Below are 15,552 nucleotides of genomic sequence, written 5' to 3'. Positions count from 1 at the left end.
AAATGAAAGAAAACAAAACAAAAAACAAAAAAGAAAAAAAAAACCCACATCACACCAGGTAGAAGAGGATAAGATACATTCTCACCATCAATTCCACCTTTGGCATAGCAACTCAAAAGCAGGAGGGAATCCCAAATTGGGAGGGAACAGAAAACCTGGAGCTTTTCCCTGAGGAGTGAAGGTCTTAAAATCCCATATTAGTTACCTCAACTTTTAAGATAAACACTTAAGAGGTGATACCCCAAGCACCTAGTTTTGAAAGCCAACTGGGCTTATGTCCATGAGACCATCAAAGACTATAATCAACCGACAACTTCTAAAAGGTTTGAGCACATGATCTTACTCTTCCTAGGGCCCAGACTGGAAGCAGGTGTTTGAAAGGTGCCCAAACTTTCTGTGACAGAGGCTCATTAGCTCATCTTAAAGCACTGGCCTGAGGGGCAGGCATTTAATTTAACCCAGGTTAAGGGGCTTACTGGGGTCTTCTCCAGGGATGCAGACTGTTGAGTACCATCTTCACTTCCTCTCTGTGCCTTGCTCTAGCTAGCTGGTATCTTCTGGAAGGGAAATTATTCCCTCCTCTGATACTCTAAAGTTTGCTGCTGTCACCCATGGAACACCTCTAGATCACCTGGCTCTCATGGGCAGTGGGGCATATGCTTGAAGGGCACACAGGACTGCAACCAACAGAAAAAGTGTTTTTAAACCACTGATTCCATACCACCTCCCCTACCCTCCACATAGCAAAAGGCAACAGGCCCCGCAGCTCAGTCTCTTTATAGAAGACCACTATTACCTTATCTTCACAACTACAGCCTAAGGGGCAGCTTTTAATTAAACTCCATCTAAGGGAGCCTGAGTGGCTCAGTGGGTTAAGCCTCTGCCTTTGGCTCAGGTCATGATCTCGGGGTCCTGGGATCAACACCCATGTCGGGCTCTCTGCTTGGCGGGGAGCCTGCTTCTCCCTCTTTCTCTCTGCCTACTTGTGATCTCTCGCTGTCAAATAAATAAAGTCTTAAAAACAAACAAACAAACAAAAAAACCTTAAACTCCAGCTAAGAGCTGACTATTATCCTTTCCAGAGACTGAGGGTAGGCTCCATCTTTATTCTCTCCCTCGGCTATACTCCAGAGTGCCAGTATCTCCTGGAAAGGAACATGTATGGGTGTCTGGTGCCCTACTTTTTATATATGGTTTCTCAGTTTTTGTGGCTGTTATTCAAGGGCTGCCCAGCCTAGCTCTGGTGGCCCCAACGCTTCCAGACCTGGGTCCCATGGGACTGCAACAAAGTTTCTGTCCAAAGTTACCTCACTGGTGGCAGACTGAAATCAACTCCCCCCCCCGCCCCGGCACAGTCTTTCTGTGAAATAAAGATTTCAAAACTTTGCTAAAAACCTATAATCTAGCTGAGAAACTACTGCACAATAAGCAAATGAGAAAAACCTGCATCAAAGTAGGTAGGAGAGGCTTGGACACATTCTCACCATAAACTCCACCTCCGGCTTGGCAAATCAAAACCACAGTTGTTATCCTGAAGCTTCAGACTGAGGGACAGGATCCTGTTTTGGCACACATCTAAGTATCTATGGATATGTATTCCAGGGATGGAAGCTGGTGGATGCCCTCTTTTTGCTCCACCACTACCTCACTGTCAGTTGCCAATATCTCCCAGATATGAGCTAGTACACTTGACAGACACCCTAATTTTTCTGACTAATGCCCAGGGGTCACTGTTAATGTCTTGGCTCTGCAGCAAGTGGAACTCATGCTATGGTCCTACAGAACTGTATAGATTACCATATTTTAAAAGCTATTGCCTGGGGCGCCGGGGTGACTCAGTGGGTTAAAGCCTCTGCCTTCAGCTCAGGTCATGATCTCAGGGTCCTGGGATGGAGCCCCGCATCAGGCTCTCTGCTCAGCAGGGAGCCTGCTTCCCCATCTCTCTCTGCCTGCCTCTCCGCCTACTTGTGATCTCTGTCAAATAAATAAATAAAATCTTAAAAAATAATAATAAAAAAAAATAAAAGCTATTGCCTGAGGGTCTGAGAGGAACAACAAAGCAGTCAGAAAACAATTAACAAAATTACAACGTTATATGTCAATAATTAAGTGTAAATGGATGGGAAAACAAGACCCAGCTATATGCTGCTTACAGGAGACTCCAAGGGACCTCCCTTCAGAAATGCACAGACTAGCTGCTTACAGGAGACTCCAAGTGACCTCCCTTCAGAAATGCACAGACTAAACATAAAGGAATGGAAAAAGACATATACATGGAAATAGAAAGCTAAATAAAGTTGGTGTTGCTGTATTTATATTAGACAAACTAGACTTTAAGGATTGTGATAGAAAACAAAGTCATTACATAATGATTAAGGGATCAATCCAACTAGATGATTTATAAAAATGCACCTTTTAGGAGCACCTATATATATATATATATATATATATAAACAAATATTTAACAGACATAGATGAAGATACAGATAGCAACAGTAGCATGGGACTTTAATACCCCACTTCACCAATGGATAGATTGGCCAGATAAAAATCTCATTAAGGAATTATTGGCCTTGAACAACACATTAGACCAGAAGAACCTAACAGATATATAAAGGATATTCCATTCAAACACAACAAAATACATATTGTCTCAAGAGTACATGGAACATTCTCAAAAACAGGTCATATATTTGGCCACAGAACAAGTCTTATTAAATTTAAAAAGACTTAAATCTTACCAAACTCCCAATGGCATGAAACTATAAATTAATTATAAATACATGGAGATTTAACAACATGCCACTGAACCAACAGATCAATAAAGAAATCAAGGAAATTAAAAACAACAACAACAACAAAAAACCTCAAGACAAATGAAAACAGAAATACAACCTAACCAAAACTTATGGGATGCAGCAATCACAGTTCCATGGGAGAAGTTCATAGCAATAAATGTTTATACCAATGATTGAAACAGACTACTATGAACAATTTTACAAGAGTAAATTAATAGCCTGGAAGAGACAGAAGAATTCCTAAACACTCAACCTACGAAGACTAAATCATGAAAAGATAGAAAATCTGAACAGACCAATCACTAGTAAGGAGATTAAGTTGGTAAAAAACAAAAACAAATAGCAACAATAACAACAACAACAACAACAAAACCCTGCCTACAAACAAAGGACGAAGACCAAACAGCTACACTAGAGAATTGTACCAAACATTAAAAGAGGAGAGAATTCCTCCAAATCTTGTGAGGTCAGCAATACTCTGATACCAAAAACAGACAAAATGTTACAAGAAAAGAGAATTACAGGCCTATATCCCTGATGAACACAGATGAAAAATCTGCAATAGAATATTAGCAAATCAAATTCAAAAAGACATTAAAAGTACCATATACCATAATCAAGTGAGATTTATTCTAGGGATGCAAGAGTTGTTCAAAATCCACAAATCAATGTGATATATATAACAAAATTAAAGATACAAATTTTATTATTGAAATAGATGCCAAAAAAATCAGCAAAAAGCAATACCTGTTTATGTAAGAACTCTCAACAAAGCAGACAGAGAATATAGCCCAAAATGTAAAAACCATGTATGAAATGCCCAGAGCAAACCTCATGCTAAATCATGAAATGTTGAAGTTTTCCTCTAAGATCAAGAACAAGACAAGGATGCCCACTCTCACCACTTTCATTCAAAACAGTAGGGGAAGTCCTAACCAAAGCGATCAGGCAAGAAAAAGAAATAAACACATCTTATAGTTCAGAGAAGATGGCAAGTAGGAGGATACTGAGCTCACTCTGTCTCATGGATACACTAAGGTAACAGCTACATATATGCAACTCACTCTGAAAATGACCTGAAGGCTTAAAGAACAGTCCTTCCACAGTTAATCAGAGAGGAAGATACATTGCAAAGCGTAGGGGAGTTGGAGATGCAGTTATCTCCTGCGACACTAACCACAAATGAGAGGAACATCATAAGCTCAGAGAAGCAAGGGGATCACCCCATGCCAGGAAGCTCCAGAACTAGTGGAACACTTGGAAGACAAGCCCCCATGACATCTACCTTTGAAAACCAGTGGCACTTAACTTCAGGAGCCTTTAAAATCAGTGGGCTTAACTCCAGTAGAGATAGAAGGAAATAGGAAACAGAGTCTCTACTCTTTAAGAGCTGACATAATAAATAAGTCTACCTGAGATAATACAGACACAGCAGTTTGAAAGTGCCTGGGATATACATGAAGGAAATTTATTTATTAATCTCATAACATGTGATAAAGGGGTAGAAATCTTTAGGACAATTCTTCAGGAACAAAAACACTGGTGAGTACCATTTTTCTTTCCCACCCCCAGCCTGGATAGCTTGACACTTGCAGGAGACAACACTAACACTCTCCATCTACCTTACTAGAAACTCATGTCCCACCTCCATGTTCCCCCACAGACTCACTCCATCAAACTCTCTTGCCTTGGCAGGATCTCTCCAAAGCAGCTTCTACACCCTTGAAGCAGCCCCAGCAGGGACTGGAAGGACTGCTAATACTCCAAAGTGACTCCTGCCCTGGAGAAAGAGATAGCCACACATACAATCACATCTGCAGTTCCAGAAGCTCAGTCTCTTAACTGGCTATACACAGAACATACCTGTCCATTGGTGTACCTGCAGTTATGGCAGAGAGGCTAATTACAGACAGCTGGTCTGATTGCTGGCTACACCCACCAATGAGCCCGGCTTAGCCTTAGGAGCCTCAACAGTATAGGGACCAACCCCTGCAGTATGCCCAGAGCAACCAAATTAGGCCATTGCAGGTGGCTAAGCTGAAAACAAATGTGGCTCAGCCACTGCATTAGGGAATACCCAGCCTCCACAAGAGATACCTCTGGAGTTCCTGGTTCTAATAACTACAGAGGACTGTGCTACAAGACACCCTAGGACTTCTTATACCCAAGGACAAGATGTAGTTGGTCTCCCCAAAGAGGAAAGAAAGAAACACAGAAAGTTAGACAAAATTAGAATACAAAGAAATATGTTCCAAATGAAAGAACAAGACAAAATAACACCAAAAGAGCTAAATGAAATGGAGGTAAGCAATAAGCCTGATAAAGAATTCAAACTAATTTTCATAAATATGCTCAGTGAACTTAAGAGTGGATAAAGTCATTGAGAACTTCAACAAAGAGAAAATATTAAAAAAAGAACCACTCAAGGGTACCTGAGTGGCACAGTTGGTTAAGTGTCTGAATCTAGATTTTGGCTCAGGTCATGAACCTATCCTATCCCCTGCTGTCTCTCAAAAACAAACAAAATAGATGATGCATTCAATAACTGAAAGAAAAAAATGCCTAGAGAATCAACAACCTATTAGAGGATGCAGAAGAATAGATCAGCAGGATCTGGCAGACAGTAATAGAAACCAACCAAGCTGAACAGCAAGAAGAATAAAGAATAAAAAATGATAATAAATTTAAGGAAACTCAGCAATAATAACTCAGGAAATTTAAGAAAATTCAGCCATAGTAGTATCAAGCATAGTAACATTCACACTGTAGAGATCCCAGGAGAGGAAGAGATAGGATGGGGGCAGTAAACTTTCCTAGTTTGGGGAAGGAACCAATTATCCAGATCCAAGATGTACAGAGAGCCTCTAGCACTAGTGAGCCAAAGAGGTCCATACAAAGACACACAATTAAAATTGCCTAAAATATTGATGAAGAAAGAACATAAAAAGCAGGAAAAGAAAACAGTTATATACAGGGGAAACCCCATAAGGCTATAAGCTGATTTTTCAGCACAAAGTTTATAGATTAAAAGGGAATGGCATGGAGTCCCTGGGTAGCTCAGTTGGTTAAGCATCTGCCTTCAATTCAGGTCATGGTCTCAGGGTCCTGGATCAAGCCCTGCATTGGGCTCCCTACTCGTGGGGAGTCTGCTTTTCCCCTCTTTCCCAACCTCTCCTCCTAGCTCATGCTTCGTGTCTCTCTCTCTCAAATAAAATTTAAAAATCTTAAAAAAAGGAATGGTATGATATGTTCAAAGTATTGAAAAGAAAAAACCTGCAACTAATAACACTCTTGGTAGAAGATCATTCAGAATCAGAGAAATAAAGAGTTTTCCAAATAAACTAAAGTAAAAGGAATTACTCATCACTAAGCCAGCCTTACAAGAAATGGTAAAGGGAATTCTTTAAGTAAAATGAAAAGATCATAACTAGAAGAAAATTATGAAAGGTAAAATTCTTAAAGGTAAAAGCAAATATCCAGTAAAGGCAGTAGATTAATCACTTATAAATCCCAAATGAAGGTTAAAACAGAAGTGTTAAAATTAGTAATATCTACAAAAATCAGTCAAAGGATACACAAAAAGAGATATAAAATATGACATATACAAAAGTGGTAGGGGGAGTAAAAATTTATTGTCTTTTGGATATAGTCAACATTTAGCTACCATTAAATTAATATTTACTGCTATATACATAAGATGTTATCTATAAATCAGATAGTAACCACAAATCAAAAAAATATAATAGATACATAAAAAATAGAGAAAGGGAAAAAAAATAGAGAAAGGAATCTAAGCATAACAGCAAGAAAAGCCATTAAACCACAAAGGAAGAGAACAGAGGGAAGAAAAAGAGAAATACTCCAAAAACAACAAGAAAACAATGAATGAAATGGCACTACAGACATACCTACTAATAATTACTATAAATGTAAATAGACTAAGTGCTCCATTAAAAAAAACATGGGGTGACTGAACAGGAAAACATACAAACAAGGCCCATCAATATGCTGCCTACAAAAGACTCATTCAGAACTAAAGACAGACCGAAAATAAAGGGATGGAAGAACATACCATGCAAACAGAAGAAAAAAATAGGGCAGCAACACTTATATGTGACAAAAGAGACTTTAAAACAGATTGTATATCAAGAGACAAGGAAGGGCACTAAATAATGATAGAGGGGATCATCCAAGAAGAGGACATAAAAATTATAGACATCTATACACCCAAACATAGAGCCACCTAAATATACAAAGCAAATATTGACAGACATCAAAGGTGAAACTCCCTGTAATACAATTATAATAGAAGACTTTAACACCTCACTTATATCAATGGGTGGGTCATCCAGACAGAAAATCAACCAGGGGGGCACCTGGATGGCTCAGTGGGTTAAAGCCTTTGCCTTCTGCTCAGGTCATGATCCCAGGGTCCTGGGATCGAGCCCCGCATCGGGCTCTCTGCTCAGTGGGGAGCCTGTTTCCTCCTCTCTCTCTGTCTGCCTCTCTGCCTACTTGTGATCTCTGTCTGTCAAATTAAAAAAAAAAAAAAAATTAAAAAAAAAAGAAAGAAAATCAACCAGGAAATAGTAGCTTTAAATGATGCATTAGACCAGTTGAACCTAACAGATATGTACAGAATGTTCATTTCAAAAAAAGTAGAATACACATTCTTTTCAAGTGCACAAGGAACATTCTCCAGAACAGATCACATCAGGCCACAAAACAAGTCTTATAAATTAATAAGACTGAAATAGTTATGAAGCATCTTTTCTGACCACAATGCTATGAAACTAGAAATCAATCACAAGAAAAAAAAATAAGGAAAGAACACAAATACACTGAGGCTAATGTGCTCCTAAACAATGAATTAGTCAATAAGAAATAAAAAATGAAATCAAATAATACAAGGAGACAAATGAAAATGGAACCAACAGTCTGGAGATCGTTGGGATGCAGCAAAAGCAGTTCTAAGAGGGAAGCTGACAGTGAGAGCCCTACCTCAAGAAATAGGAAAAAAAAAATCACAAACCTAAACTTACACCTAAAGGAGCTAGAGAAAAAAGAACGAATAAAGCCAAAGCTAGTAGAAGGAAATAATAAAGGATTAGAGCAGAAATAATGGAAATGAAGATTTTAAAAACAATAGAAAAGATCAATGAAACTGAGAGTTGGTTCTTTGAAAAGATTAACAATGTGGGTAAACTTTTAGCCAAACACCAAGAGAAAAAGAGGACTCGAATAAAATCATAAATGAAGAAGGATAAATAACAATCAATACCACAGAAAGAGAAAAGACTATAAGGGAATATTATAATGCATGATATGCCAGATCAGGAAGGAATAGTAGAAAATCTGAACAGACCAATTACTAGTAATGAAATTGAATCAATAAAAAAAAACAAACAAACAAAAACTCCCAACAAACAGAGTCCCAGAGCAGATGGTTTCACAGATGAATTTTACCATTTAAAGAAGAGTGTATATATCTGTTCTTCTCAAACTATTCCAAAATATAGAAGAAAAAGGAAAACTTCCAAATTAATTCTACAAGGACAACATTATCCTAATACTAAAGACAAAGACACTAAAACAACAACAACAACAACATCCCCAACACAAAACAAAACTCCTACAGGCTCATATATCTGATAAATATAGATATAAAAAGTCCACAACAAAATTAGCAAATCGAATTCAACAATACTTTAAAAAATAATCCACCAAGATCAAGTAGGGTTTACTTTAGGTATGCAATTATAGTTCAATAGCCACAAAATAATGACATACATTAACCAGAGAAAGGATAAAAAAATATGATCATCTCAGTAGATGCAGAGGAAGCATTTGACAAAGCATGACATCAATTCATGATCAAAACTCTCAACATAACAGGTTTAGAGAAAACATACCACAACATAAAAAAGGCCATATATGAAAAACCCACAGCTAACATCATACTCAATGGTAAAAGACGGAAACCTTTTTAAGATCAGGAACAAAACAAGAATGTTCACTCTCTATTATTGAACTTAGCACTGGAAATCTTCACTGTAGCATCAGACAAAAGGGAAAAAAAAAGGCATCCAAATTAGTAAGCAAGAACCAAACCTGTCACTATTTGCAGATGACATGATACTATTATAGAAAACTATCTAAAGACTCTACCAAGAAACTCTTACAACTGATAATTCCATAATGTTGTAGGATACAAAATTAACATACAGAAATCTTCTGCATTCCTGAAAGAGCAGAAAAATTAAGTAAACAAACTCATTTACAACTGGACCAAAAAGAAGAAAATATTTAAGAATAAACTTAAGTAAGTGGGTGAAAGTCCTGTAATTTGGAACCAATAAAACACTGATGAAAGACATTGCATGGATTGGAAGAATTAATGTTGTTAAAATGTCTATACTACTCAAAACAATCTATAGATTCCGTGCATTCCCTACCAATAGCAGTCTTCACAGAAGTGTAACAAATAATCCTAAAACTTATATGGAACCAAGAAAGACCCTGAAGAGCCAAAGCAGTCTTGAGAAGGAATAATCATCATCAGATTTCAAGATGTACTATAAAACTATAAAAATCAAAACAGTAGGGTCCTGGCACAAAAATGGACATAGATCAATAGAATAGGATAGCGAGCCCAGTATTAAACCCATGTTTATCTGGTCAATTAATCTGTGACAGAGTAAGCAGGAATATACAAGGGGGAAATGATAGTCTCCTCAATAAATGGTGCTGGGAAAACCAGACAACTATGTGCAAAAGAATGAAAATGGATTACTTCCTTCCACCATATTCAAAAACGAACTCAAAATGGATTAAAGATCCAAATATAAGACCTTAAACCTGAAGAAAATATATGCAGTAATCTCTTGGACATTGGCCTTAGCAGCATATGTATGAATACGTCTAATAAGGAAAGGGAAACAAAAGTAAAATAAACTCTTGGAACTACCCTGAAATAAAAAGCTTATGCACAGCAAAGAAAACCATCAACAAAGCAAAGAGATGACCGAGTGAATGGGAGAAGGTATCTGTAAATGATATATGCAGTAAGGGGTTAATATCCAAAACATATAAAGAACTTACACAAAGTAACACCACCACCAAAAATATGAGATTAATAAATGGCTTTTATTAGGACCTGGCATCTAAAGAGGATGGGTAACAGACACATGAAAAGATCCTCTGTATTACTAATCCTCAGGGAAATGGGAGTCAAAACCCTGAGTGCATTATGCTGAGTGAGATAAATTAGAGATATACAAATACTGTATGGTCTCACTTATATAAGGAATCTAATAGCAATAGAAATAAAACAAAAACTGAGCTCATCATAGAACAGACTGGTAGTTGTCAGGAGCAGGGATTGCGTGGCCAGATATGAAGGTGGTCAAAAGGTACAAATTCAGTTTTAGAGTAAAGAAGACAGAGGGCTGGAATATATATAATAGTGACTATAGTTAATAATACTCTATTATGTATTGTATTTTATTTATTTATTTGACACAAAGAGAGAGAGAGAGATCACAAGTAGAAGAGCAGCAGGCAAAGAGAGAGGGGGGAAGCAGGCTCCCTGCTGAGCAGAGAGCCCGATGTGGGGCTCGATCCCAGGACCCTGAGATCATGACCTGAGCTGAAGGCAGAGGCTTAACCCCCTGAGCCACCCAGGTTCCCCTTCTATTGTGTATTTTAAAGTTGCTAAGTGATTCGGTCTTAAAATTTCTTAGCACAATAAAAAATTGTAACTATGTATGGTGACAGTTACTAGACTTATTTAAACAGTCACATTTTTTTAATCTATGAATGCATAATGGCAGATTAATTACAATTGGAAGTTATTGTGCCACCTTTTCTATTTCAGTGGTATACAGAATGAAAATGACTTAGGCAAGCAATGATAGACTCTAAATTGTAATATGTACGACTATTAAAATTAGACCCATAAAGAGAAATCAGAATGGCTGAATTTTATATCTGCTTATAATATTTCCATAGAAAAATTAAACAGTAACTTTAATCCTTAAATACTGTGACTATTTATTTTATTTTACTTTGATTTGAGAAGTCTGTCATGTGAGAAAAGAGGCATTTGGCTGAATGAAATTCTATATAGGTGCATGTCAATTTCTGACCTTTCAAATTGAAAATATCTTAAAACTTTGCTGGCTTGTCAGAAGGAAAAGAGCTCCATTGAAAAATTCTAACACATCGGACTCTCAATTTAAATTACCATATATTTATTTTTTTACAAAATATTTTGTGAGTAGGGGCGCCTGGGTGGCTCAGTGGGTTAAGCCGCTGCCTTCGGCTCAGGTCATGATCTCAGGGTCCTGGGATCGAGTCCCGCATCGGGCTCTCTGCTCAGCAGGGAGCCTGCTTCCCTCTCTCTCTCTCTGCCTGCCTCTCCATCTACTTGTGATTTCTCTCTGTCAAATAAATAAATAAAATCTTTAAAAAAAAATATTTTGTGAGTAAACAAAGTAACTCATCAAAGACAATTATATGGTGTCCCACTAAATAGAAGATTGATGATATAAATAAAACTGTACCATGTTTTAGTATCTTTTAATTTGCACAGCTTTAAATTATTTTTCCAAGTCAACAATACTATAGACATTTTTAGAGACAACTGTCCATTTAAAAAAAGAACTCAATTATTCAGTGTCACTGTTCTTAATGGAATATATGTGAAATGTCCTATGTAGAAAATTGATTAACAGAAAAGAAATTTAGTTCAAAACAAATAGGTCGAATTTGAATTTTCAACTCATAGAAATCCATGTCTACAGACAAATGACTTGGACTTTCTATGGATTTTAATATTTTTTAAAGATTTTAATTATTCGAGAGGGAAAAAGAGAGCACATGCATGCACACACGAATGGTAGGGAAGGGCAGAGGCAGAGGGCTAGAGAGAATCTCAAGCTAACTCCACACTGAGCACAGAGCCTGATTTGGGACTCAATCCCAGGACCCTGAGATCATGACCTGAGCTGAGATTAGGAGCTGGACATTCAACAGACTGAGCCAACCAGGCACCCCTGAATTTTAATATTCTAAATGTAAATTTTAATATTCCAAGCTCTAAGATTCTAAGATTGTTAGTCTGTATGGTATGTTTTCCTTTGTAAACAGTTGAAAGGAAATGGATATATATATATGATCAACAGGTAAGTTTCAACTATTCAAAGTTGAACATGCTTCTTGGCAAAGTTTCTGGAATTTTCATGTTGGGTGCATATCTATAATCCTCCTACTATGCTCATACTAAAATACTGACAGCAGAGATAAAACAATTAGAATACAAAACTATCATCAAGGAACTGGTAATCTCTCATGATGGCTAAAACAGCAAAAAACTACAAGTGAAATATAATAAAACATTCATAAGACAGGTAAAATATCCTCAGAAGATTTGTCTCAGTCGTATACTTCTGAATGTTTGGCAGCAACTGAAATACCCCCAAGCCAGTCTCCTCTGCGATTTCTAGTTCAGGTACATTGTATTGTGTTAAATGACCCCAAATACCAGACCCTGCTATTGTCCATGTGGACTTAGACTGCAGGAACTCATCATTAGAAATCCTGGCTTACTGCTTAACATAGAGTGATGCTGGAATTTAAATTCAGATGAAAAAAAGAACAGCCACTTATTTAATAAACCTTTAATACACATTTACCACAATATTTACTCACATGGAAGTGAAGTCACTGTAAACCTTAGCTACAGCATTGTCCATAGTACTTGTTTTTTTTTCTTTTTTATCAAAACAAGAACATTAGTTCCTAGAACTATATAATGATAGTTTTGAATGTTTTAAATCCATGGAAGAAGCTAAGGCGTGGGAGACAAAGAGAAAATGTGGGGAGAATCTAAACTATTTTGTGACAATAAAGTGATTGCAGAAAAACAAAGAATCCATTTTTTTGTTCATGAATAAATGGAAAGAAGCAGATCATTTGGAAGAAGTGTAAGGGAACACTTCGAATGCAGTGATGTTTTGTGTTTAGCCTATTTATACATACAGGGTATAAGTCACAAAGCACTCCTTAGAACTGAAGAGGCCTGGACTTTCCAAGCGTTCAGCATCACAATGAAAACACTGCTGTTAGCTGTTAAAAAGACAATGAAGTTGTAGAATTTAGGTGTTGATAATAAACTTCCCCTTAACAGATATGGAACAAATTATCTGCTTATAAGGCCTACCACTCAGACTGGCCACATAAATTTTCCAGTTACATCTCTTTGGGCTCTTAAATTTTTACCTTTTGTTTTTGTACTTTTAAATCAGGTGGTTTATCTTCTTAATTCTTGACAGTATTTGAATTGACAAGATGTCCAATGTCTGAAAAAGAATGTTCCTTTATTTGTGTTGTGGCTTTTTTCTAGTTAAGCATAAAAGACAATATAGAATCCTTCAGCTCTAGTGATTGACAGATTTGTTAAGGTGTGTGTTTCAGTGTGTGGAAGAGGGATTATTGTTTGTTTCTACAAAGGTAAGCATGTCATTTAAGTAGGTCAGTAAACAGGGAGATTTTATGGGGGTTACCGGAATTGTCCAACTTCAGTAGGTAAAAAAATTCCAGCTTAGAAATGACAAAACCTATGGATCCATCATGAAGACAGCTGAAAAGAATGAATTGGCCATATCATGGTTCAGTTTGGCAGCTCCATGAAGAAATACATGTTGTTACATTTGTTTCAGAGAGAAGAAGCTTCATTTAATTCTTATAGAGAATGACAACTTTTGTTGTATGTTTTCACTTTCCAACTTTGTTTTAGAACATGAAGTCCTTCAGGTATAAAAATGAAAGGACACTGAATCAAAAAAATTAATGAGCATGAACAATTAAACCTATCAGTGAGGTGTTATGAACTGCTTGATAATAGCAATAAAGGAATCATATGTGCTTTCCAATTCCTTCAGAGTCAAAAACTGCTATTCAGGTGTCAATTCTGAGTTATTGGGGCAATAATGCTTATCTTTTTTACTTAATGAATATAGGAATGAGTATTTTCTATAACCAATTCAGTGCTGAAAGAATGATATAATAGAGGAAACAAAAATATCTTTTATTTTTAAAGCTGGAAACTGACCAAAGATTTCTTTTTATTTTTTATCTTGTGCAAATATTTGTAAATTATCAAACAAATGTGTTCATTTTAAATTCTGTAATAAAATAGTCTTTATAGGAGGCACATAATTATCCAGAGGCACTGTAAGACAGTACTGTTTTTAATATTTTATATGGTATATACCAAAAACTTGAACATATTCCATGAAAAAAATAGTCTCAAAAAATAGTCTCTGTTTTTCATATGTATGAATCCATAAGCTGAAGAAAATAAAGTTTGTTTTGTATTGATGTTTTTTACTCTTTTTTTTTTTTTTTTTTTTGGACACCATTACATTCTGCTCAGTTCTAAGTACATTATTCTGTGGAGGATTAATTTTCTATGTCTGGGTCAATAGAAAGCTTTCTGGTTCAAATATTTATTTCACAGTTACTTTATTGAAGACAGGCAATGTTTTCTGTGATGCCCATACCAGTGGAAACTCAAAAGAGTACTAGAGGAAAAAAAACATTGCCAAGGTTAAAGTGGCTAGTTCCTAAACTAATAATTACACAGTTAATGACATTAAGGCACTGTCACCATTCTAGTGATTAATAGCACTGTTTTAGCTTAGATGAGAGGTTAGTATAATTCTTTATAATTCTTTGCATTAAAATAAGTGCTGGCTGGAGAGAACCAGTAACTTTTCCTTAAAAAAATTTCTTAAACTTGGGTTCTATTTAATGTATGCATGAAGACTTGTGAGTCTCTAAAAGAATTGCCTTATATTCCATAGTTTCCCCACTATCACAGCAAAAGCATATAACTATATGCTTAACGTCTATTTCTTTAATTAAATAGAATACTAGACAATAGGAAGTTAAAAATTCAAAGATCTGCTTTTTGAAATGATTGTATAGGTCACAATATTAATATCTGATAAAATAGGCAATATATAATGAAAAATAGAAGAAAGCTGAATTTTTAATGGTTTAAAGAAATTATTTATCAGAGTCCACCAGGAGAACATTAAAATAAATTGCCAAAAAGATGCTTAATAACTTATTGCACATGGGATAATCTGCCATTTGGGTAAGATTTCTTATCATTCATAACTCTGTTCCCTTCCAAACTACAAGTAACACAAAATATGTGCATTTGGCAAAAACAACTCATTGCTAAATCTTCTAATTACCATTTCTAGAATGTTTTTAAAAAACAAAACCTACATCACTTCTATCATTTTCCTTGATAACAGTAATCACATTAATCCATGGTGTTTTATTCTTTACTCATCATTTTATTCCTGTGTTAATGAAACTCATATGTATGATAGACTTTTAGATACATGAATATATCAGCTTTTTTATTTTAAAAAAAAAATCTGTTATTTTAGATATCTAACATGAACACAGATGAATAGTCTAAGTTAAATATATCTTTCATGCACACAAAATTTGCTTCTGCATATTTCCAGAAATTTGAAATTATAGTAGAACATTTTTTTTCCAACAATTTAATTCATGGATTTTACTTTTACAGATTTACTTAGGAAGACTGTGAAAGATACTGCAACAGAGAAGACAAATTCAATAAAAGATAATAGATGGGTTTCTGGAGGGGAGGTGGGTGGGAGGGATGAATAACTGGGTGATGGGCATTAAGGAGAGCACTAATGCAATG

This window comes from Mustela nivalis, assembly GCF_964662115.1.
Source record: "Mustela nivalis genome assembly, chromosome: 15".
NCBI classification, from domain to species: domain Eukaryota; kingdom Metazoa; phylum Chordata; class Mammalia; order Carnivora; family Mustelidae; genus Mustela; species Mustela nivalis.
Note: the sequence above shows the minus strand (reverse complement) of the source record.